Genomic DNA, 26,844 nt, shown 5'->3' with positions numbered 1-26,844 from the left:
TAGGGTTTTTGATAGCTTGGATTCATCAAGTGTTCTAATGTCATTTTCCCATCTATAAAATGAAAGGAAAATGAGCAGGTCTTAGAGTCAGAGACCTGGGTTCAAGTCCCACTTGTGATATATACTGATCATACAACCCTGGCCAATTACTTCATCTCTCAGTGGTCCAAGCAAATAAACTTCAGAACAATTACAGAACTGCATTGAGAGAGAGAATTTCCTCACTGGAAGCTCCCTTCACCAAAGAGACCTGGACTTGCAAAAGGGTGATATGGTGTGTGTTCAACTAGATGACTTGTGAGGTCCCTTCCAGCATGGTTGCTCTATGAGCCCTCTTTTTAAAAATGTATCTCCCTAGACTGTATTCATGTAGGGAAGACCGGATCAAGTTGTAGTCACAAATAGGAAGATGAATTAAATTCAATAAACATTTATTTAGTATCAACGCTATGCTAAGCACTGGGGATACAAATAAGAAAAAGAAAAGGTAGTCTCTGCCCTCAAGGAGCTTCAATCTAATGGAGGAACGCAAAAGAGAAAAAGGGGTGAGGGGTACCAGAGGGTATGATGATCCACGGAGTTGAAACCAAGCAAGACTAATGATGGAAACAAATAGAGTTACCTGGAAAATTCAGATCCTAGCCATCTGTAAAGGAAGGTTTTGGGAGGAATTTAGTACTTGATTCTCCAACCCTCCAATCAGAAGGGAGCAGCAAAGGAGGGAATGGAGATGTTCAGTATAAAAGAAATCAGTAAGGCAAAGAGATTTCAATTGAGCAACTTATCTTGGGGGAGGCATAATGTTCCATGGAGTTGAGACCAAGCAGAACCACTGAGGAAGATAGTTACCATTCACTGGTATTCCCTTTAACAGTAAATATCCCTCAGTTTTGAAGGTACCATGCATGCCCTTTTTATCAGTGCTGCTGGGGAATATGCCATTTTCTTTTGTAGTTAGTAAAGTCTGTTGTTGGGAAGAGATGGTAACTGGCACCTCTGGTCCCCCCTTCCCTTTGATTCTCTTCGCTGTTTCTCATTCATTAAACCCTTCCTCTGATTTTCTCTGCCAAACCTGGTGCTGTAGACATGCAAGCCTGGGAGCCAAGGCAAGCATTGCCTCAGGATGATAAACCAGCGCTTTTCTCTTCCCCCCTGCCCATTAGGAATTAGACACGAGTGACTTTTCTTTAGAACATACTCTTCTAGAACTCTGGCTACTACATTCTTCTCAGACAAGCCCTTCTGCATCATCTTCTGCACCACAATTTGTATGACGATAACCATATTGTAGAAAAAAACCCAACTTTGAAAGATTTTAGAATTCTGGTTACTACAATGATAAACCACAAGTCCAGAGGACTAAAAATGAAGCAATACAACTTGCCTCCTACCAAACGGGTGGTAAACTTAAATGCTAAAAGAGACATATATGATGGTGCAGATGGTCCCATCAGGAGTTGGGTATGAACTCTGTTTTCTGGTGGACATATATTTGCCAACCTAATAAAGACCACTCAAAGCTATAGATTTGCTGTTGTTTTTCAGTTGTTTCAGTTGTGTCTGACTCTTTGTGACCTCATGGACCACACCACTCCAATACTATTCTTGGTGTATTCTTGGCAGAGATACAGGAGTGGTTTGTCATTTCTTTTTCCAGTGGATTAAGGTAATCAGAGGCTAAGTGACTTGCTCAGGGCCACACAGCTAGCAAGTGTCTGAGGCCAGATTTGAACTTAGGAAGATGACTCTTTCTAACTCCAGGTCCAGCACTCTATTCACTGCAACCTAGTGGCCCACAGGTATGAGTAGATGGCATTGTTTTGGCCCTTTGGGTTTGGTTGTTATCTAAGTCAGTGGTATCAAACTCAAATAGAAATGGGAGCCACACCATACATATGTATTCCTTTTAGCTACATGTTGACTTAGAAAACTCCACATTAACATTATCTATGTTCTATCGTATTTTTATTTATTATGTTAAATATTTCCCCATTACATTTTAATTTAGTTTCGAAATCTGGTGCAACAGCCATGTGTTTGACACCTGGGATCCAAGCTATTCTCAAAGTTGAATAGATTTTTCATGGTAAAAGAACTTTTACAGAATTATAAATTTAGAGTTGGAATGGACCTTAAAAATTAATTAACCCTCATTTTACAAATGAGAACATTGAGGCCTAAAGAGGTTAAAGGACTTGGTCCAACATCACACAGATAATAGTTAGGATTTGAATTCAGGTCCTCTGGCTCCAAATCTAATTCCAGGTAACTTGACCATTGTACCACATTGCCTCTGGAGGCCCTGCCTTAGAGATACAATTCAGGGGCTCTTACTCTGAAGTCCATGGATTCAGAGGAAATGAGATTAGAACATTTAAGGAATCCAAGCTATTAAAAACCATATGGAAAAATACTCTAAATCACCAATAATTAGAAGAATGTAAATTAAAGAAGCTCAATGGGGGAAAATTACATCTATATTTCTGCTAAAATTTATCATTTCCTCAAATTTTGAGGAAGCAACTGAGTGACTCAGTAGATAGAGTACCTGGCCTAGAGTCAGAAAGATCTGAGTTCAAATCTAGCCTCAGACACTTAGTAGCTGTGTGACCTCGGGCAAATAACTTAACCCTGTTTGCCTCAGTTTCCTCATCTGTAAAATGAGCTGGAGAAGGAAATAGCGAACCACTTCAGTATCTTTGCCAAGAAAACCCCAAATGGGATCAGGAAGAATTAGATACAACTGAAAAGACTGAACAAGACTAGGTAGGTAGGGGAATTGAGTTGATGTGTGTTGTGGTAGGGGATCAGTTTTCAAGTGCTCCTCATGTCGGGCTCTATGGGTGGCTGGCTACTCTGACTAAAAGGCAGATTGATCCATAGCACCCCCTGATCCACTAAACATATATTTAATTGAGAAGAGAGGAGGGAACATAGGAACACTAAATCCTCCCTATGTCCAGTCAAAACAAAAGCTCCCTCTTACAAGGGCAATGCTATTGAGCTAACATTATATTCTGCTCTGGCTTGGGGGGTGGGGTGGCACTGGAAGCCAGTCGAGGTATTGGCTGGTAGCCCACACCCTGCAGTTTTCCCACCCAGACCATTCTCTGAAATAAAACAGGCCTTTATGTGATTATGATGATTTTTTTAAGGTGATGGGGAAAATTTATGACTCAAGGAGAGAAGTGCAGCAAGGAACCCCGTTGACTTTCCCTGTGGTTGTTAAGGCTTCATGCTCTCTCCCTTTCTTTACCATGTTAATGTCAAGACCTTTCTTTGCCTTCCTTGAGCTCTCCCAGAAGGCCTTGGGCAAGGTTGACTGCTCTCACTCTTTTCTTCATGCTTGAAGGTCCACCCTGTCATCTCAGGTGGGATTTCCTAGTACCCTACGAGGAATCAAGTCCGTGGAGGCCCATTCAGAGCTCTGCTTCTGCTTTCTCCATCTGCAAAGGGAGAGGGGGTGTGATAACAACTCTTATTGCATAATAATAGCTGACATTTATATAGTGCTTGGAGATTTGCAATGTATTTTACATGCAGTATTTCACTGAGATTTATAAGGCCCTTTTGTCACAACTACTCCTTTAGGTAGGTAGGGTAAGTACTATTAAGTCCATTTTATTAATGAGGAAACTGAGACTTCAGAGAGGTTTTAAGTGATTTATCTAGAAGCAAAGCCAGGTCTTGAAAATGGGTCTTCTGACCCCCTAGTGCTGTACCATAGCACTGCCTGGATGGTAGTCAAAAAATTAATACAGCTAATAAATTAATAGAAAATTAATACAGTTAATAAAAAAGGTTGAGAAGGAGAATGAGGCATAATTATGGGTAAATTAAATGGGTAAGCATTTATCAAGCACCTCCTCCATGTAGAATGCTGAGTGATATTTGGGATGCATAAAGGATATTTGTCAGCATTGGGCATGGAAACCATCACCGATAGTCCATCTATAGCCCATCTAGCAGCCAAGTCTTTGAAAGATGCCTGGGGCACACAGAGGGAGGTGAAGGGATTTGTCTGGGATCATATAATTAGGAAGCATCAGAAGGAGAAATTAGAAATTCTTGACTCTAAGCTGGGACTCTGTCCACTATATAATGCTGAATCCTATCGAGAACACTCATTTTGCCCCCACACTCATCCATACCCAGGAGGCCCAGCTGTCTCGCAAGGATGTTCCAGTTGGTGGGAAACCCAAGGTTCCATATCTGAATCGCCTGGAAAATAAAGGTACTATATAATACAGTGCTAGATTGTAGTAAAGATGGAGCTTTTCTAGTCCCTTTTAAATGGAATTCTAGGCTTCTCCAGAGGCAGTTAGGTGACACGGTGGATAAGAGCGCTGGGCTTGGAATCAGGAGGCTCAACTTCATGAGTCCAGCCTCAGATGCTTATGAGCTGTGTGACCCTGGGCAAGTCACTTAAGCCTTTTTGCTTCAGTTTCTCTTGTGCAAAATGAGCTGGAGAAGGAAAGGGCAAACCACTCTAATAACTTTTCCAAGAAAACCCCAAAATGGGGTCACAAAGAGTCAGACATGACTAAAAGAACTCCACAACAACAGGCTTCTCCAGACCCTTTCTGAGGAAAAAAAAATCACTGAACCATCAACGAGAACTGAAAGGAGCTTCAGAAATCACCCAATCCAACCTCTCATTTTATACATGAAAATAAACCAAAGACCAGAGGACCAGAGAAGTTAAGTAATTTATCCAAGACCACACAGCTAGCTAGTGTGAACCAAAGGATTCTGTTTTGAAAATTGCTTCATGGACTGGGCAAAAGACCATTGGATTCCAAGTCAAAAAGCCTGGATTTTTATTTTGTCTCTGCTACTTATAATCTGTGTAACCTTAGACAAGCCAGCTTATTTCTTTGAGGCTCTCTTCTCTTATTGGTAAACTGAGGGAGATGACTTCAGAGGATTTCAAAGTCTATCAGCCTGTGATTCTTCAGTGATACATTCACTTCTAAGAGTAAGAGAGACCTCAACTGAAAGTATCTTATCTGCCCGACTAGAATGTGGGGTTCAAAAAGGTAGGGGTCATGTTTTATTTATTATTGGCTCTCCATTCACCCTCACCCTTAGATGAAATTTCTGCTATTGCTGAATGTTCTCATCTTATAGATGAGGGTACTTCCATGCATTAGGAACTAAAAATGTTGGCGAAACAAAGGTTTTTCCATGTTCTACAGGCAAGAAATTCCTTACATTTGTTTTTATTGTAGGTATCTAATTTGAAGGAGTATTATGAGGAAAGTTATCTATTACTGTTACTGCTATCCCTGCTTCCACTAAAAATTCACTCACCTAAGGGACTCTAGCCTTGACTTTAGATGAAAGTGTATTCATTTTTATTTAAAGAACTGATGCTAAGCAGTTCATCCTCGCTTGAGGCTAACTAATCCCATTTTGAGTTATAAGAGACTAACTCTTATTTATTGTATGGAGCCAGAATTGAAGTCCAAAACCCAAAGATCTCATGAGAGGTGAGGCCGGGAAGGAAAAAGGAAGGTAACAAGAATCTAGAACACAAAGACTGCTTTTGCCTTCTCTGGAATTCTCACAGAGAGAGAAAATCATAGCATTTCAGAGATCCATCTACACACATAGAAAGCCTGTCCCACAGCTGGATCGACAAAGTCATCTACAGTGAATAGTACAGCTGTTCACATCTGTTGCGAATATATTCCCTGCTGACTGCTAGGAGAAAGAGTGTGCTCACACTGGGTGGGGGAAGGGAGAGGGGGTGGGTGACCGAAGCTCTCCCATGAGGTTAGATCATGAAAAACAGAGGCACAGTTTCTTGAAGCACTGAAGGCTGGGGGTAGGGAGTTAGAGAAGGGGAAAGGAGAAAAGTACAAAAATAGCCGAGATAATTCTACATAACGTTACATTTAATTATGCTTGTATGTTAGTTTTAAAATAAACATTTTAACTTTTTGTATCCAAAGCACTTGGATATCTATTATGCCATTTGAGCCTTGAAAAACTTCTGTTGGGTAAGATTAGAAAAAATGGGTCCCAGGAAGAATAAGTATCTTCCTGAAGATCTCATGGTTTAGATGGTAAAAGTGCTTGGTCTAGTCACCAGACTCCTAGTCAAATGCTTTTTGTCCTCTACTATGCTGCCTGGCAGCCATTAGCATGATTAGATTATACAGTATGCAGTTTACCCAAAAGATGAAATTTGTTCAGTATTTGAAATGCATGTTCTGATGTGAAAAGCCCAAGTACGCACCAGAATACCTATTTGCCTTTCATAGATCTGATTTATTATTCTAATCCTGCGGTCACAGGAATGTTGGTGTATGGAGCCTAAAAGAGTGGCCATCAGTTCTTCTTACAAGAACTCAGATTCAAAAGGTATCAAGCTCATAGGCTATTCATCAGGAAAGCTTACACATGGATAAGCACTGACTTATCCATATAAATGCTGTATTCCCCTAGAGGTAAGCTCCTTGAGGACAGGAATTTTATTTTTGTTTTTTAATTCCCAGCACCTAGCATGGTGCCTTGTACTTTGATGGTACAAGATAAATGCAAAATGCCTACTATTGTTGCATGTTCTCATCCTATAGATGAGGAAACTAAAGCCCAGAAAGATTACATGACTTGCCCAGGGTTATACAGATAGTTGAGTAGCAGATTCAGGATTTGTAGAGCCTGACTCTACATTCATTCTTCTGTACTCCATGCTATATGACCTCCTACTCTTGGGTCTATGATCTCATTGGTATGGGTAAAAATATTATTGCCGTTTTCATTTTGTTGTTGTTGTTGAAGGGGGTGGGTCTGGACCTGTGATTACTTTGATCTGGGAAGCTCCTAGTACAGAAAATCCTTTGACTAGAGCTATTTAAAAAGGAATAATCTTAGATAGTCGTCTGGGGAGCTGAGGGTTTATGTAATATTGTCCGAAATGGTATATACACTCACCGTTCAATATAAAACGAGTGCAAACCATATTTTTCTTCACTTACCTGATAAATTGATTATGGAGTGTCTTTATGTTCTTCTACCCTCAACTCTATTCACAAACCAGCATCATTTCATCAGAGTAGGGACTACTCAGTCTAGGGACAGGAGGGTTCAGTTTATGAATAGAAGGAAGTTGGTTAGAAGCAAGGATGAACAAAAATCAATTAAATGACTCATAGCATTCCTGATGTATCTTTCTAGACTCCAGCTCCCTAGCATCCTTCTACTGCTGGGAAAGAGGTGGGAGTAGGGACAGAGAAGAGCTGGTAACCATGACTGAAGCATTGGTAGGCCAGTCCATGTTTTGAACCTATCTGTGAGGTTCTCTTATCACCCAAAAGGTTAAGGTGCCATGCCTAGCAGGAATTACCAAACAGAGGGCTATGTGTTTAGTCTAGGGACTCAGAATTTTCTAGCCAGTGTCTGTTTTCAGATCCTTTCAATTCCAAGCCTTTTCTGACTGCAGTTAACCCATACAGTGAATCTATGCTTTGGATGGGAAACAAAACAAAACAAACAAACAAACATACAACTTGTGTGATCTCTGATGATTTATGAGATACCCATTGCTGCCTTCCCTTCCCCCTCCTGGTTACAGAGGACAAGGAATAGAAAAAAGGAAGGCAAGGAACACATTTGAAATAACTCCTTTCTTGGGAAAAAACCATGCAGAGAGTCTACTGTTTGTTATTTTGTGAACACTTAACATAGGTCATAGGGTTTAGATCCAGAAGGGATCTTAGGAGATACCTGGTTTACCCCCACCCTCATTTTAAAGATTAGTAAACTGAGTCCTCAAGAAATGAAATTCTTTCCTGGGATCATAGCATCATAAAAGTAGAAGTCCCTTAGAAGCCATATAGACTAAGTTCTTTTTAACAGATACGGATACTGAATCTTGAAGAGATGAAAGACTTCTCTAAGATCTTTGGTAGTGAATAACAGAGACAGAAATCAAGCCCATGACCCCTAACTCCAAATTCAGTGTTTTCTTCTGTGATGCTATCTTTCCTTCCCATTATGGCACTTTGCTCTCTCTCTCTCTCTCTCTCTCTCTCTCTCTCTCTCTCTCTCTCTCTCTCTCTCTTTCTGGAGGCAATAAGGATTAAGTGACTTGCCCAGGGTCACACAGCTAGTAAGTGTCTGAGGCCGGATTTGAACTCAGGTACTCTTGACTCCAGGGCTGGGGCTCTATCTACTGTACCACCTAGCCACCCCTGTTTTGCTTTCAATCATTATTTGTTTTAAATTTGTTACAACGGCAGTTAACAAATTTTCAAAACCCAAGGAAGTTATCAGGGAGGAAGGGACGACTGAGATAAAGGTTGGGTTTTCCATCCTGTTTAATTTAACAAAGGCTAGGAAAAATGTAGGAAGAGTGATGGAAGAGGGACTTTGAAAACTGAGAGGCTGTCTACTGTTCTAGGGGCCATGTCTGCATTCTTACCTAGGATGCTCTAGAAAGCACATGTCTAGAAAGCACAGGAGGTCTCCAGATATGGTTCCTGCTGAAATAGCTACAGAAGGTCATATGCTACAGGGCTTGGTTTCCAGGGTCTTGAGGACTTCTGCTATTCTCCATAGTATTTAGAAAAGAACTTAAAGAATTTTTTTTTCATGAAAATTAACTTAATCCTCTTGAATAAAGGAAGGATATGTGGTTTTGTCAGCATGTGGTGGGAATTCCTAGTGTGGGACCTCCTTTCACCAGAACAAATGGTAATTTGTCTCTGTTTAGTATAGTGTTGTCAAACTCAAACAGAACCAAGAGGGGCCACTAATCCATACATAGGGATCTTGGCTGGCTGCATATTGGTTTAGTTTTAAAATGTAATTGTTATGTGTTTTTTGTGTTTTTTATTTATTTTGCTAAATATTTCCCAATTGAATTTTGCTATGGTTCTGGATACACTGTGACCTGGACCAGTGGTGGGTTTGACACCTCTGTTTTAGAAGGGAAGTCCTTGAGAGTTATTTGAGCTAGAAAGAGTTTAAATAACTTGTCCAGTGTTCCATATTCTGGTATCAGTGCCAGGACTTGTCCTAGGTTTTCTTGTCTCCAAGAAGAAAAGGACTTTATCTACTAGGCTATCCTGCCTCTCCCATCTGAAGAAATCTTTTTCCTGAATCATACACGCATTTGATTTCACCACCTTGGTTTACAGAGTTAAATAGGAAAGAGATCTCAGAGGGCATCTAGTCCAGACCTCTTGTTATATAGATACAGATAATGTGGAAGGTGGGCAGCTAGGTGATGCTGTAGTGCATAAAGTGCCTGGCCTAGAGTTAGGAAGACTCATCTTCCTGAGTTCAAATCTGTCCTCAAACATTTTCTAGCTGTGTGACTCTGCGCAAGTCACTTAACCCTGTTTGCCTCAGTTTCCTCATCTGAAAAATGGGCTGGAGAAGGAAATGGCAAACCACTCTAGTATCTCTGCCAAGAAAACCCCAAATGGGGTCACAGAGACTTAGACACTACTGAAATGACTGAACAAAAAATTGTGGAAGGTCTCAGAAGAAGGAGTAGAGCTGGGATTCAAATTTGGGTCCTCCAACTCCAAAGTCAGGGCTCTTTCCACTGCTTCTCATTCACTTCAGAATCATTTCTCAATTATAGGAAAATGCTAATTACACAAATACCTGAAATGTAGCTGTTTTTTCTTGTGTGTCAGGATTTGCACAGTTAATTGCTGCTATATGTGTCTTTGGTCCTAGAGTCTTGGTGTAATTAAACTGTGATTGCCAAGTACACTGAGAAAAATCAATGGCTTGTTAATGTTCTTGGAGAAAATACCAGTTAGGGGAATATTTAATGTTGGCTTTGTCTATGAGGAAAAACTAAGGGCTGCTTCACATGTTCTAACCCAAGGTATTGGGAGAGACACCTATGTAATCCTCTGCTAGAGGTGATCCACAGGCAGAGGGTTTTATTTTCCCTTGCAAGGGATATTAGATCATAGGATTATAGATCGTCAGCTGGAAGACACTTGAGAAGTCATCCTGTCCAAGTCCTCTTATTTTGCAGATGAGGAAACCGAGGCCCAGGTAAATGTAGATCCCACAGGTAGTGTCACTGGGTAGGATTTCAACTCAGGTTCTTCTGGGCATATGACAAAAATCAATTAGTAAGAAATCCATTTCCTTTGACTCGAGTGAATATTCTTTTCACAGAACCACACAGATCTAACTTCTCCCAAACAACTAGTTTATAAATGGACATCAAAAGTTGGACTCATGACTTAACATCCCCGGAGACTGACCCGGGTATCCTGCCTTCCTCATATGTCCCATTCCAAGACAGCAGCTTTATGTGAGGGGGTGTTTCTGATCCAGTTTGGGGCGGAGAGGAACCAAAGGCATACTCACCGGCATTCCTTCCGTGACACAGTTGATGGTGAGCCAATAGAATCCTAGTGAGTTAAAGGAACAGAATGTATGCGTCAGGTTGATATCCAGAGGAAGACAGAACCTCTGTTTCTTCATATAAGGCCATGATTCCGGTGGAAGTTAAACTGCTGTGGGCCTGGAAACCAGTGCTCTGAGCATTCCCAGATGACATCTGTAGTTTTTCCAATACACAGTTAGCTTCCCTGACTCTTGGACTCCCAGGGACACAATGATTAGGCAATCTTGGCTTGGTTGATTAGGCTTCCTGTGAAATCTGTACATCTTCAGCACAGAAGGCTTAAAAACGCATTTTAAAGCTTTTGCTAGTGCAATTTATCATCAAAGTATTTTTAAACAGGACCACTCCCATCTGCCACACCTTATTTTAACTTGTGTCGGGAAATGATCTACCCTAGAAACCCTCACTGTTCTCTAGGTAAATAATTTGCTTCCAAGGAGGGTCCAAGGCCTTGTTTCCATAAATTCCTCCTCAAACCTTTTTACTACGTTTTAAAAGTTCAGAAACTTCTGTACCAAATGCTGACAGCCTATGGGCAGTATAACCAATTAATCAATCAATATGCATTACTTTGTATCCTTCTTGTTTTTTTTTACTTTTCTGTGAATACATTGTACATCACTAAAAAATGAGCATCTATTATATAGATATTATACTTTATGTTTTTCATATATTATGCAGATGCAGACACTGAATCTGAGAGAGGTAACCTGACTTGGGGAAGATCACATAAGAAGTAGTGGAGCTGAGATTTGAACTCAGGTCCTCCAACCCCCAACAGTGATAAATGATGATATGCTCAAATATTTATTAGATAAAATATTTCTTAATTAAATAGTTAGATAAATATTTCTTATCATCAATAACCGTGATACAATTGATACATACAAAAATAGCTACATTGATACATGGAGAGAGATACAAAACAAAGCTCATTGAATAAGGGGATGAGGTAGCAGCAGCTGGAGAAATCAAGGAGGAGGTGACACATTAGCTGATCTTTGAAGGGAGTTGGGGGTTCCAAGAGGTGAAATTGAGGTGGCAAAGCATTCTAGGTATGGGGGATAGACAGAAACAGGAAATGCAATGCCATATCCAGGAATACATATTCTTTAATCCATCCATCCATCAATCAACATTTATTAGGTGCCTACTATCTGTCAGGAAGTATGCTAAGTATCGGGGATAAAAAAAGAGGGGAAAGGGAGTCCCTGCTCTCAAAGAGCTCACAATCTAATAAGTCCCTATGCTTTGCTTTGTCTTAATATCCTAGTTTTAGGCCTTGGAAAGAACTTTAGAGATCATCTCGTCTAAGCCTTTCAGATGGAGAAACTGAGGCCCGCTGACTGGGCCAAAGTCACAAGGTAGGAAGCAGGGCTGGGAATTGAGCTCATGTCCTTTAAACTTGTAGTTAAACTTAGAGTTGGAGGTAGAAGAGACATTAGAGGTCATTTAGGTCCAAACTCTAATTTTCTATACGAGAAAAGTGAGATCCAAAAAAGGAGTGATGTTTCTGTTTATATGACTAATAAGAGAAATAGGTGGTTTCTTTCTCAGGGTCACACAGCTGGTAAGTATCTGAGGCTACATTTGAACCCAGATCCTCCAGACTCCAAACCCAATGCTCTATACACAGCACCATCTAGCTGCCTTTAGCTACATCCCCTTTTCTGGGGGAGGGGGAGCAATTGGGGTTAAGTGACTTGCCCAGGGTCACATAGCTAGTAAGTGTCTGAACTCAGATCCTCCTGACTCCAGTGCATACGTGGGTTTCAAATTCAAGTTCTCTAACTCCAAATACAGTGACCTTTCAGTCTTTTCACCAAACTTTCACTGATCCTGTCCTTAATTGCCAATAAGAAACGTTTGAGGAAAGGGGTTGGTGAGCTCACTTCAGCTGTCTCTTGGTTCTGTAACCCCAAAGAGATGAGTATCTTCCAAAGCCAAGGTTGTTTTGTTTTGTTTTGTTTTATGTTTTCAGGAAGAGGAGCCAGAGGGGAGAGGAAACATAAAAGCATCAGAGTTTCTTTACCTTGGGCTAAATTCTTATCACAGCCATGGGAATCTTAACAGGGAAACAGAAATTTGCAAGCACTGGGTAAGGAGAACAGATATAGGCCCTGCCCTTGAGAAGCTTTCCTGGGATCAGATCTCTCCCATAATCCGCTCAATATATTTAGTAAAAGTTGTCTAATAATTATACAATAGTACCCGTGAGCAATAGAGGCCGCCATCTTGCTAGGGACAAGTCTTTGCAGATTTGTCCTGTCACCTGTTCTGTTTGACAGTCATAACTTGGTTTTAATTCTCCTGGGAACAAATTCACCCTGGCTCTACCTCATTTGGTGCAGCAAGGTGGCTCAAGGGATAGAGTGCTGGGCCTGTAAGCAGGAAGACTCATCTTTCTGAGTTCAAATCTGGCCTCAGACACTTACTAGCTATGTGACCCTGGACAAGTCACGTCACCCTGTTTGCCTCAGTTTCCTCATCTGTACAATGAGGAAGCTGGAGAAGGAAGTGGCAAACCCCTCCAGTATCTTTGCCAAGAAAGTTCCAAATGGGGTCACTAAGAGTCAGATATGACTGAAAAAACAACACTTACCTCATTTATATCTGCAGTTCCCAGGCCTTCTCCTTACCTTACCCATTCTCCATAACAGATGTTCATCTATTATTTCACAATGATTCTATTTACTATTTTATTCATTGTCAGAGTTTGTTCTTGGGACAAAATGGAGCTTTGCTGAAGATTTAGAGGGGCCAATCAATGTGAAAAGCAAACATTTTGATTTGGTGGGATTTATGAGAAGGCCACATGGTTCAATTGGACAAGTCAGGGGAACAGGACCAAGGAGGTCTATGGACCCTCCTATCCCCCATACTCTGGGTTCAGATATGATACCTCCTAACTAGGGCAGCCTATTCAGTACAACTGGGAAGAACAGGGGAGATACAACCAGTGATGTCTCCAGTAGCCCTGCACATGATGGTCTTTAAAAAATAAATGAAAGAGATCATAGTATCATACATCTAGAGCTGGAAGGAACCCCAGATGCTTTTTCATATTTATCATTGGAAAAAACAAACACAAAAAAGCCAACCCCCTCTGCCCACCCCCCCAAAAAAACCAAGAACTGAGGTCCAGGAAGGTTGTGACTGGCCCAAGGGACAAGATAATAAGTATAATTTGAGTTCAGATCTTCTGATTCCAGGACTGGTGGGAATTCATGAGGGGCTGGTGAGAGGTTACCCCTAGTATTTGGCACCTAGTCATAGCAAGCACCTGATTCATGTGCTTCAGGGCACCCCCATCAGCTCCAGGGTCAGGTCAGTTTACTCAGCTAGGAGTCATCAGAGATGCTTACATGTTCTGCTCAGGTAGAATTTCTTTATGTAAATTTGCATTATGCAAATTTGACTTTATGTAAAGAATTCTTAAAGACATCCACATAAAAAGAAAACCACCTATATTAACTTTGCTGTATAGTACCGAGCTTTCTGTCACTCATCCTGCCCCTTGACTTGGAGATTCAGCCTCCCACCTCCCCTCCCCACCAAAAAAAATCCTAAAAAACACCCCAAATTTAAGGGGCTACTTAGAGCTCCTTAGACAGAAATCTGTCTTCTGTCCATGCACACTTAGGTATTGCCTGTCTGTCCTCAGCCCCCATCTGTCTGTCCTGTGTTCTTCCTTTGATTCTGGTTAGATCCCATGTGGCAAGCCCAGATCCTCTGAGTGTTCTTTTAGCTAGCTTCCCTGTCCCTTGACACCAGCCTCCTCCCACCCCAGGGAGTTGTGGGCCCCTTCCTTCCTCCCTCCCTCCCTTCCCTACATCTGCAGGCAAATTCACATTACAAAAATTGCTTTATGTAGAGGTCTTCAGAACAGTCCACTTAGGTAAAGTGAGGACTGTCTGTAATTGTTTTCCAGTCCCTGAGGTCCTAGGCAAGAAGACAGAAATCTGCTAGGAAATTATATTTCTTGACTGGATAACTCCAAGTAGGGGGGTGAGGGTGAGGTGGGTAGTATGGTGCCAGAGAAAGCACCGGGAAAAAGGAGGTGGAGGGGAAGTATCAGGTGGGTAAAGGAGCCATCTCTAAGGAGTAGAAAGACTAGACTAGAAAAGCCGGCTTTTTCTCCATACTACAAGAGCAGTTCGCTGTTCATTTACTCAAAACTTTCATCCTGGGTTCCCCATTTTCTTAATTGATTGGTGAATGCCTCTCTAGCTAAGACAGCTCCAACCATGCTTTAAATTATTCCCTGGCTATCTTCTTGCCAGCCTTCTGCCTTGCCAATGCTTTCATATCTCCACCATCTAGCACCCCTGTCCCCCCCCCACTCACCTCCGCGTTCTCATTCTCCAACTAAACCAAATCAATGTTGCCATTTCTACTGGAAAGGGCATGTCAATCTATTTCCCTATGACTCTATCCCTATGACTTCCCAAACCAAAATATCTCTTCCTAGCCATCGCTTGCTTATATGTGTTATCTCCCTCTCTTAGTTTGCAAGCTTTTTTTTAAAATAGATTTTATCCTTGGAGATTAGCCAATACTTGGCACACAGTAAGCGTTTCATTAATGCTCATTCATTTATTTATTTGTCATATATCATTGTGACTCTGGAATACAAAAAATGCTTAAGAATACATATTGAGTGATTCATTGATGTACTTTTCTGTTGTCTTAGATGCTGAGCTCTTGAGAGGCTACTGAATTTTACTTTTTATGATTGTATGCTTGTATGGATGGCTATCCTTCCTATAGGAAGTTAATAATAACATCTTTGAATAGTACTTTACAGCTGACATTGTGATTTTCAATGTCTTATAATTTCTAGGAGGTACAAAGCATAAACTTTATCATATCTATTTTTTAGATGAAGAAACTAAGGCACAGGGAAATTTAAGACATTTTCCCAGGGTCACTTAGCTAGGAAATATTAGAGCTAGGATTTGAACCTGGATCATAAGACTCTGGGTCCAGTGCTCTTTCCAGCACGTCTGACCAAATGTGAGTGCAAGTCCCTTGTGAACCCCTATCATTCTTTTCCAAAGTCCCCATATTGTGGTCAATTACTAGTTGATCGACTGGAGATTAAGGGTACAGTCGGTCCCCATGGAATAGATTGAAATTTAGAACTAAAACTAACATGGGCAATTGGGTCTTTGTCCCAGGATGCTTCATGCAGGAAAAATTTCATCCTAACTGGATTCTGACATCCCGAGGGCTGTACTTCCTCCCAGTGGCATTTGTCAGACAGTCTGTCAACAAGGCATAACTTGGGTATAAGGATATAACTTCTCCACTACAACCAGAGAGATGGGGTTATTAGTGAAACTGTAACCAGTGCTTGGGAAGGGTGGACAGGGAGGCTATGTGTCAGGAGAGAACCAGGTCTCAGTGAGTTCAAGAAGATGGAAGGAGTGAGAAAGGCAAAGGTATAAGGTGAAAGATGAAAGCTTGTTTGTTACCTACAGAAGAGGAATTTCAGAGAGAGTGGTTGAAGGGATGGGTAGCTTTACAGAAGGACATTGGTGGTTTGGGGTTCAATGGGAAGGGAATAAGGAAGTGGTCAGTGGGGGACCACTAAGGATCTGGTTGGAACAATGGCAGCTGTGGGTTCAGAATCACTGGGATTCTGCTCAGGTGGGAGTATATTAACCATTGAAGAATGAGTTTAGGTGGATTTATCTTTGTCCATATGGGTTTATTCTGGGGGTAGAGTTGTCCCAGGGCTTCAATTACTGTGTGTGACAGGAGCATGGGACTAACAGAAAACTCCAAGGCATGGAGGAACTCTATAGGAAAGAAGTACACCCCTCCTCCTATGTTGATACCTTGCCACTTCCGGAATGTCCTGTTGCCATCACTGACATGACTACACATAATCAAGTTGGACTGCTACTGTATCATCTAGCCTGAGGGTCCAAAGATGCTAGAGATCAGGTGGCATGTATCCACTTAGTATCCTGAGGGTCTCTGTCTTCTTCTGTCCCAACTACATTTGCTCCAGATACCTGAATCCCCATTTAAAGTGCTAGCAAAATGAGGTCCTTCTCAGCACAGTGCTCTCTTCAAGAGACTTATCAGAGGCTGACGCTTTGTACAGCGTTTTGTGTAACTAAGTGCTAAATAAACTTTTGATGATAAGGGCTAAGGGTATGAAAAACACTTGAAGGGCAAAGCCTGACTCACTAAGGGAAGGTTATTCCATTTAATGTACCTCAAAAAGCATATAATGTGTAGGAATGTTGGCTATTATTGCTCCTTCACTTAGGTCTTCCTTTGATGACTATTGTGGTATAGAGATGACCTTGGGTCAAGCGGAAAAGAAATATCAAGGGCAGTGACTACTGAGAAATGAAGTCATTTATGGGTGCCCTGATAATGGTGAGGGTCTTGTGGAAATAGCAAGGCCCACTCTACCCTTTATCCTATTCTGTTAGCTCTGATATCTGTGTTGATGTATTAGGGACCTCAAGCACTGATTGTGTGTACTAGGAACCTCAAGTGTTTTTTAGCAGTGACTACAGAAGCATCTCCTCCTTCACTGGCCATCTAAGTTGTCAAAATTAAGAATACTCAACTTGGAGTCAGAAAGAGCTAAGTTGAAATCCTGCTTTAGATACTTATTAGTGGTGCGACCCTGGACACATTTCTTAGCCTCAGTTTCCTCACCTGTAAAATGAGAGAGTTTGACTCTATGACCACTAAGATGTACCCCCCCCAACTTTGAAACTGGGAATAATCAAGGGAGAATATCTTTCATGATCCAAGTCTCTGTAGGGACAGAAATATAGAACAATTTAGTATGAAATGCATTAAACCTATATGATAGCAAAACAAAACAGAGCCTTGATGTTTATGGGCTTCTCTGAGTACAGTAAGGTTGTCTCTGGACACTGGGCATGCCCCCTTTTCCTTTTCTTTTCTGTAAAGTTCCATGCCATGTGCTTGTGCCCACTATTTATTTTGAGGTCTCTTAGGTCTCCCATATTAGCCAATATTTAACATCTCTCCACCTGTGACATCAGAAATGAGAGGTCAACCAGATCTGCTTGAGCAAGAAAACCTGCCTCTTTTCTATGAAGCCTCTGTTGGTCCCAGTGAATAGCCCTAGTGGGGGAGACATCAAAAGCCAAGACTTCTCACGCATCTGTGAAGAAAAAATGCAGGGGAGCTCAGCAGGATCTGGGCATCCTGTTCCTTCTTTCTGACCTGGTCTAGCTCATTTCCTTTTGCCATTTGTTCATCGGCTTGAAAGGCAGACCCATACCCTATTACAGTAAGCACAGAAGTATAGGTTGTTGTTCAGTTGTATCTGACTCTTTGTGACCCTATTTGGGGTTTTCTTGGTAAAGATACTGGAGTGGTTGGCCATTTCCTTTTCCAGCTCATTTTACAGATGAGGAAACTGAGGCAGAGTTAAATGACTTGCCCAAGGTCACACAGCTAGTACATGTCTGAGGTCAGATTTGAACTCAGGAAGATGAATCTTCCTGCCTTCAGGCCCAGCACTCTATCCACTGTACCAGGACTTGAATTCTAATCATGTGCTTACCAGGAGCATGCTCAGTTAAGTTAAACAAGTTTACCATGTAGTACCTCAATTTCTTCCCATCAAAATCTTTAGGTTTTGCTTCAATTTAATTCAACAATCATCTATTAAATAGCAGGTACTGTTTTAAGTGGAAGATAAGAGCAAAATAATACCTACCTTCAAGAATTTTGTAACTTACTGATGTCTTAATGACTTAGGTGAACTCTACAGGTAAGAATATGGCAGCCATTTCCACACAATGCAACTATGGATATTTTTGGGTTTTGATTTCTGGTGGAATGGGTGGCCCAGCGTCCGTATTGCTCATGAGTTGTTTTTTTTTTTTTTGCATAGTTCTCAAAATGCTTTGTTTTAAGTGTGTGGGGGAGGGGTGGGGTGGTGAGCAAAAGATATTAGACATTTGATGGAATTTCCAAGAACTCTTCTAACCTTACCTATGATAGTTGTTTATAACCATGGGCTTTGGATTGATCACATCCTGGGAGCATTCTGGCTAACTTTAGGTTGGTTTTTCCTAGTAGGTATGATACCTCAAAGCCTCTCTTATGAACTAAAAGAGCCCAGCTGCTGTCAGGGAGAGATGTTGTAATCACCACGTCTTAATAGCTAGTGACAGGATACCAGTAAATGGACTTGAAGAGATGAAATCAAAATGAAGCTAGCGGAGAGAAGTTCAGTGTGATAACTTATGAAAGAGTGTACCCTATATATACACTCTGATCTATGCTTATCACTTTATTTACTATGTTGTTTGATAAAATATCTTTTGAACTAATGTGCCCTATGTCTGGATGTTAAAAGTACACACACTGGTAGGGGATCAAGAACTATTGTTTTGAATTGATCTAGCCTGTGCAATGTCTCAAACTTGGTGTAGTTTTTCTGGAGACCCAACATGTAAAATGTGAAAATCCTAGGTCCTACCTATGAATTACTATTAGTAATAATAAGAGGAGAATTTCATTGCTAAGTCAAGGGCTTTTCCACTGTAGTCATTCCTGTCATTGTTAATTCTTACTGCTCATCTGTTCCTTCATCAATTGAAACACTTGTTTGCTATTCTTTGTTTTTTGTCTTTGGATGGTACTGCCAACCACAGCCTTATTTACTTTAATTCCTACTTGACTCTTCTGAGGTTGCTGTTTCTGAAGACATTTTTGTGGTTTTTCTCAGTTCTCTTCTCCAGGAATCAGATGAATCCGTTCCTCTCTTAACCTCTGAGACAGAAAACATAGCAACTCTGTGGTAGTGAATTTTTCTACCAGGACTTCCATTCCTGATGACTTCCAGTCTTTGGAAGACAGACATTAGCTGTACTTAAGATTGCTTCTTTTTTTTCTTCCCTTATGATCATAGAAAAATAAAGCATATTACCCCTTTTGCTAAGGCAGATTGTCATTTCGTAAAGGAAGTGTGTGCTTTCATTTGGACCCACAAAACCTTATAAACTGTCACTTGGTGGCAGTTCAGTATCTGGGGTTTTGCGTTATAGAAAACAGGGTAAAAATAAAATTCATCCCTATTCCTTAAACTAAAGTGATTATCAAGACTTCCCCGGTGACTATTTTGTCTTTTTATATGACATCACTTTTGAAATTAGTCCCATGCTTCCCATTCTAGCAGCAAATTATTTATGATTTCCATCTATCCATTTGGGTATTTTCCTGGGGAATAACAAAAAATATAATAATTAGAATTTATATGCTGCTCTGAGGTTTGCAATATGCTTATATATACATACATACGCCCCACACACAATATAATCTCTTTGATCCTCACAACCCTGGGAGAAAAGTGTTATTATTATATAACCATTTTACAAATGACAAAATTGAAGTGGAGATAGGTTAAATGACTTTCCCATGCTCACATTGTCTGAGGCAGAATTTGAACTCAAGTCTTCCTTAGTCCATGTCCATTGTTCTATTCCCTATACCACCTCACTGGGATCTAGGATATGAGATAGGGGCTGTGTCAACAAATAGCTAAGTTGTTGCTGTAACAGTGAACTGCTGCCCCAGGGCTTCTAAATTGCCCCTGCTTGGATTGCTTCCAGAATCTCGTGCAAGGTTGAACCTCCAGAATGGGGTTAAGTGTACCCAGCTTTGGGGGTTAAAATGATGAGTTCACTTTCAGTCCATTTCTTCTTGTCCTTGACTTAGGAGGCAAATAACTATTCACCAAGGCTTCTGCTGCTGTTTTCTTTGCTGCTGTGTCAGAGGGGCAGATAATAATTGTATATGCATTAGTGATGGTCACGTAATCTTTTCTGGAGCCAAACCCTCACACAGAGAGAGCTACACCAGCAGCAGCAATGACAAGACTGGTTTTAGGAATTAGTAAAGTAGTTGGCTACCTACACAATGATTCCTAGGGATACTAGGAAAACCTTCCTGTATTCTAGTAGCCTCCTTTTTGGTATCAAGCCTCATCCCACTCCAATCCATCCTCCACTCAATAAAGTCATTTAAAATTTTTTTGATTAACTTGTTTTTAGTTTTCACCATTCACTTCCACAAGATTTTGAGTTTCAAATTTTCTCCCCATCCCTCCTCATCCCCCATTCTAAGATGGCGTGCAATCTGATACAAGCTCTACATATATATTCATATTAAACATTTTGAATTAGTCATGTTGTAAAGAAGAATTAGAATAAATGGGAGAAACCACAAGAAAGAAGAAACGAGAGAGAGAGAGAGAGAGAGAGAGAGAGAGAGAGAGAGAGAGAGGTCAAATGGTATGCTTCAATCTGCATTTAGACTCCGTAGTTCTTTTTCTGGATGTGCATAGCATTTTCCATTATAAATCATTTGGAGTTGTCTTATATCTTTGCAGTGATAAACAGAGATAAGTCTATCAAAGTTAGTCATTGTAAAATGTTGCTGTTACTGTATAAAATGTTCTTCTGGTTCTGCTCACTTCACTCAGCATCAGTTCATGTAAGTCTTTCCAGGTTTTTTCTGAAGTCCACCTACTCATCATTTAGGGAACAATAATATTCCATTATATTCATATGTCATAACTCGTTCAGTCATTCCCCAATTGATGAACATCCCCTCAGTTTCCAATTTTTGGCCACCACAAAAAGAGCTGCAATAAATATTTTCATACATGTGGTCCTTTTTCTGTTTTTATGATCTCTTTGGGACACAGACCTAGAAGTAGTATTGCTGGGTCAAAGGGTATGCACATTCTTATAGCCCTTTGTACATAGTTCCAAATTGCTCTCCAGAATGGTTGGATCAGCTCACAACTCCACCAACAATGCATTAGTGTTCCAGTTTTCCCAAATCTTCTCCAACATTTATGATTGTCCTGTTTTGTCATGTTTCAAAGTCATTTTTTTAAAGCACAGACCTGACCAGTTCACTCCTCTGCTCAATATTCTTCAATGTCTCCAAGACTAAATAGAAAAGACTGGTTGTTTGGCATTTAAAGCTCTTCATGACCTAATCCCTTCTTACCTTTCCAATCTTCTCACATACCACTCCTCTCTGCACACTCTATGACCAGTAATACTGGATTACCTGCTCTTTCTCCTATACAACACAATCTCTCCACTGTCTCTTCCTTTGTGCTGACTGTTCCCCTCCCTTGGAATGGAATGCAATACTTCCTGATTATTAGTATCCCTAGATTACTTTACAACTCAGTTCAAAACTCTTACCATCCTCTGAAGGCTTTTCCTGTCCCCAGCCATGTCCAGTCTGGGTCAACGTTACTTCTCAACCTGAGATGTAACTGTGAGGAATCTGAAATTATTCATTCCCCAGCTCAGTCCTGTTTTGCTTGCTTTCATTCTGAATGATGGCTTTTTTTTCCTTCTGGAAGGAGTGAATGGAGCACAGAATTGGAACTGGAAGTAACTACTGCTAGGGGCAGGAGGGACTCCTGACATTTACAGCAGCCTGGCTAGGGCCAATTCTCCAAGAGGAATCTCAGTGGGGATTTCACAGTTGGACCTGGCCCAATAACCCAGGAACAATGCTACCAGACTTATAATGGGCAGCCTTTGCTCATGATGCGTGCTATCTGATCTACCAGGTTAGGGCTTCCTGGGACCTGTTTCTTTTTAAGTCTGAGCATTTAAAGTATTTAGTTTATTTAGTTTATAGTTTTGATTAAAGGGCTACTAGGATGTTATTTTGTTGTTTCAATCATATCTGATTCTTTGTGACCCCATTTGGGGTTTTCTTGGCAGAGACACTGGAGTGGTTTTCCATTCCCTTCTCCAACTCATTTTACAGATGAGGAAACTGAGGCAAACAGGGTTTAGTGACTTTCCCAGGTTCACACAGCTAGTAAGTGTCTGAGGCCAGATTTGAACTCGCATCTTCCTGACTCCAGGCCTGACACTCTATCCATTGCACCACCTAGCTGCCCATTGGATATGATTAAAAACTTAAAGTAATTATCTTGGGCCATTAAGCAGGAAAGATCTTAGGGTCCTGTGCACAAATGACACATCCAAATTACATGCCTTTACCTAGGAGAAGGAAGGGAAGAGGAAACTCGAAGTTACTCTTTGTATCATTCAATCCATTGAGAGCTTTTGGAAGCCTACCTTATGCTCCGTATTATCCTAGCTATTACAGAGGTCCAGAATCTGTTTAAGACATGGTTCTTGCCCTTAAGGGGCTATCATTATTTTTGAGGAAACAAGACAAATACAAAATCAGAGGCCATATCTGTACACTGGATAAAATGATGGACTTGTAATGTTAAGCAGGGCAGTACTTTTTTTATTGTTTTCTCTTTTGGAGGACTTATGTAATCAAGTGCCTTTGATGAATCTGGCCTTTGTTTCTTTGATTAAATCAGGAGTCTTTCGTGACCTGCTTACCTCAAGGGAAATCCTAATTTACATGGGTTTGAGTCACATGTTTGTGATGCCCTTTGACCCCGAGGAAGCTTTTAGGTCATGTGGGTTTGAGTCTCTTGGTTGTGATGCTCTTTGACCCTGAACTGGGTATATAAACTCAGAGGTTAGCTTTATGTTGGAGGCTCTCGCTCACTGGAAGAGTGTCCTGTAATTTGACCAGACAAGACTCAGGGTAGCCTCCGGAGCCCCCTGGCTTTGAAAAAACCCAGATGTTGGTGCTTCTCTTTTTGGTAACTATGTATGTGATGTCTTGATCAGACAAAGCCTGTCTGTTGAATTGTGTTATTTGATCTGTTGATATTTTCTGCTTGTAATTTCTATTTGTATTTGCTCTCAAGTCCAGGGTTCTGGCTTTTCCCCCTGGACTAAGTGAATGATATATGTATGTTTGATTAAAGTGAGACTGCTAACCCCTTAAAGTTGCTTTCTTTTGAAAAGCAGATCAAAGAGTCTGTGCTGGCAACTCTTCTATGTGCTTTTATTGCTGGTCTTGTTGGGTCTTACACCTCAGCAGCTACTGCAAGCAGCATTGTTGTTATAGCCATTTGGATAATAATACATTTAGAATTGGTGGGGATTTTAGAGGCTGTCTAGTGACTCCAACTTCCTTATTTTATAAATGATGAAATTGAAGCCCAGAGATTTTAAATGACTTGCTTAAGGTCTTATCATTAGTGAGTACCAGAGGTAGGATTTGAACCTAGGTCTTTCCCTTCCTCTGACTCTAAATTTATTGATCTTTCTATTTCACTCCAACTCTTTTGCTGCATGACTATGCTTATATCACTTCATGTTCCAATCAGCAGTGTTCTAGAAAACAGTGGGAATGAGGTTATAGTAGAGTTATGGAGTGCTTTGGAGTCCAAGATGAGGATGGTTTTTGAGGAAGAAAATCACCTGATAATAGTGTCATTTTATGGTAATTAGTTTTGCAATGACCAGCGGAATAGATTATAATGGCAAAATATCCAATCAATCCATCATTCAGATAAACCACCCAACTTTTTATTCAATTGTATTCTTTTGTACCTCTATTCTACTTCCACAACATTTCTCTCAAATCTCTCTTTCTCTCCACTCACATGGCTGCCATCCTAGTTCAGGTCTTCAGTATCTCTCATCTGGACTAACTGTATAGTCTTTTACTCAGTCTCCTTACCTCCAGTATTTCCCCCTCTCCAATCTCTCTACCACCTGGGTACCAAACTGATATTCTTTTTTTTCTCTTTCTATTTCTTTATTTAATATTTTTTAGTTTTCAACATTGATTTCCACAAGATGTTGAGTTACAAATTTTCTCCCCATTTCCTCCCTCCACCCACCACAAGATGGCATATATTCTGATTGCCCTTTTCCCCAGTCTACCCTCCCTTCTGTCACCTCACTCCTCCTCCCCTTGTCCCCTTTCTCCTTACTTTCTTGTGGGGCAAGATAGATTTCTATACCCCATTGCTTGTATATCTTATTTCCCAGTTGCATATAAAAACAACTTTTTTTCAAGCATTTGTTTTTAGAATTTTGAGTGCCAAATTTTCACCCTTCTTCCCTCCCTACCTACCCTCCTTGAGAAGGCAAGCAATTCAACATAGACTGCACATGTATCATTATGCAAAACACTTCCATAACAGTCATGTTGTGAAAGACTAACTATATTTCCCTCCATTCTATCCTGCACCCTTTATTCAATTTTATTTCCTTGACCCTGGCTCTTTTCAAAAGTGTTTCCTTTTGATTACCTCCTTCCCCACTCTGCCCTCCCTTCTGTCATCCACTCTCTCTTATCCCCTTCCCCCCTACTTTCCTGTAAGGTAAGACGCCCAATTGGGTGTGTGTGTAATTCCCTCCTTGAGTCAAGTCTGATGAGAGCAAGATTCATTCATTCCCTTTCCCCTGCCCCCTCTTGCCTTCCAATAGAACAGCTTTTTCTTGCCACTTTTATGTGAGATAATTTAACCCGTTCTATCTCTCCCTTTCTCCTTCTCCTGATATATTTCTCTCTCACCGATTAATTTTATTTATTTATTTATTTATTTATTTATTTATTTATAGATATCATCCCTTCATATTCGACTCACTCTGTGCCCTTTGTCTATATATATATATAAGATGTATATATGTATATTCCCTTCAATTAACCAAAACAGTTCAACTTTGATAAGTCCCTTATGATTTCTCTTTCCTGTTCACCTTTTCATGCTTCTCTTGATTCATGTATTTGAAAGTCAAGTTTTCTCTTCAGCTCTGGTCTTTTCTTTTTCAAGAATGCTTGGAAGTCCTCTATTTTATTGAAAATCCATGAATGTTATACTCATTTTTGCTGGGTAGGTTATTCTTAGTTTTAATCCTAGCTCCTTTGACCTCTGGAATATCATATTCCAAGTCCTTTGATCCCTTAATGTAGAAGCTGCTAGATCTTGTATTATCCTGATTATGTTTCCACGATACGCAAATTGTTTCTTTCTGGATGCTTGCTGTATTTTCTCCTTGACCTGGGAACTCTGGAATTTGGCTGTAATATTCCTAGGAGTTTTCTTCTTGGGATCTTTTTCAGGAGGTGATTGGTAGATTCTTTCAATTTCTATTTTACCCTCTGGTTCTAGAATATCAGGCCAGTTTTCCTTGATAATTTCTTGAAAGATGATGTCTAGGCTCTTTTTTTGATCATGGCTTTCAGGTAGTCCAATAATTTTTAACTTATCTCTTTTGGATCTTTTCTCCAGGTCAGTGGTTTCTCCCATGAGACATTTCACATTGTCTTCCATTTTTTTCATTCTTTTGATTCGGGTTTTTATAATTTCTTGATTTCTCATAAAGTCACTAGCTTCCACTTGCACCATTCTAATTTTTAAGGTAGTATTTTCTTCAGTGGTCTTTTGGACCTCCTTTTCCATTTGACTAATTTTGCCTTTTAAGGCATTCTTCTCCTCATTGGCTTTTTGAAGTTCTTTTGCTATTTGGGTTAGTCTATTTTTTAAGGTGTTATTTTTCTTCAGCATTTCTGGGGTCTCCTTTAGCAAGACATTGACTTGTTTTTCATGGTTTTCTTGCATCACTCTCATCTCTCTTCCCATTTTTTCTTTACTTCTCTTCCTTGCCTTTCCAAATCCTTTTTGAGCTCTTCCATGGCCTGAGACCAATTCATATTTTTCTTGGAGGCTTTTGATGTGAGCTCTTTGACTTTGTTGACTTTTTCTGGCTGTATGTTTTGATCTTCTTTGTTATCAAAAAAAATTCAATAGTCTGAGTCTTTTGCTGCCTGGCCATGTTTCCAGACAGCTACTTGACCCTTGAAGTTTTTGTCAGGGTATGACTGGCTTCAGAATAGTGAGTGCTTTGTCCCAAGCTTCAGGGCATTGTGCTGTTGTTTTCAGAGCTATTTCTAAACAGCAAGCTCTGCCATACCAGGGCTTCTCCTCCCCCAAGAACCACCAACCAGGGCCACAACCCAGATACAAGCAGGGCAAAGAAAGAGAACCTTGCCTCTGCACCAGCAAAGGGCTCCCTGTACTCCTGCTGTGATCCGCTGCTTGATTCCTCCCACCAGGCCTGGGGCTGTAAGCAACCACATCCATAGCTCTGGAAGCAGCTGCAGGAGCTTCCTGCTGCTGCTGCTGCAGCCACCATGCTGCACCACATCTGTTGCCCTGGGGGCTGGTGCCCACCAAGCACTTCTCTCCCCTTGATCCAGCAGTTTTCCCACTGACCTGCTAAGTTGTTTGGTGTTTGGTGTTTGTGGTTTGAGAAGTCTGCTAACTGCTACAGCTCAGTGATTCAGGGCCCTACAGCCTGCTCTGCGCAATCTCCTCAACACCTGGTCTGTCCTGGCAGGGCCCATGCTGGGCTTCCCTCCCCTCCCACCACGGTGTGATAGCCCCTTCCCAGTGACCCTCTAGGCTCTCTTGAGCTGGATACCTGCTTCCCTCTGTCATTTCATGGGTTCTATAGCTCTAGAATTTGTTCAGGGCCATTTTTTGGGATTTGGGGGAGAGCCTAAGCGAGTCCCTG

The sequence above is a fragment of the Trichosurus vulpecula genome, chromosome 8 (genome assembly GCF_011100635.1).
Source record: "Trichosurus vulpecula isolate mTriVul1 chromosome 8, mTriVul1.pri, whole genome shotgun sequence".
Classification (NCBI taxonomy): domain Eukaryota; kingdom Metazoa; phylum Chordata; class Mammalia; order Diprotodontia; family Phalangeridae; genus Trichosurus; species Trichosurus vulpecula.
This window is presented reverse-complemented; position numbering follows the sequence as displayed.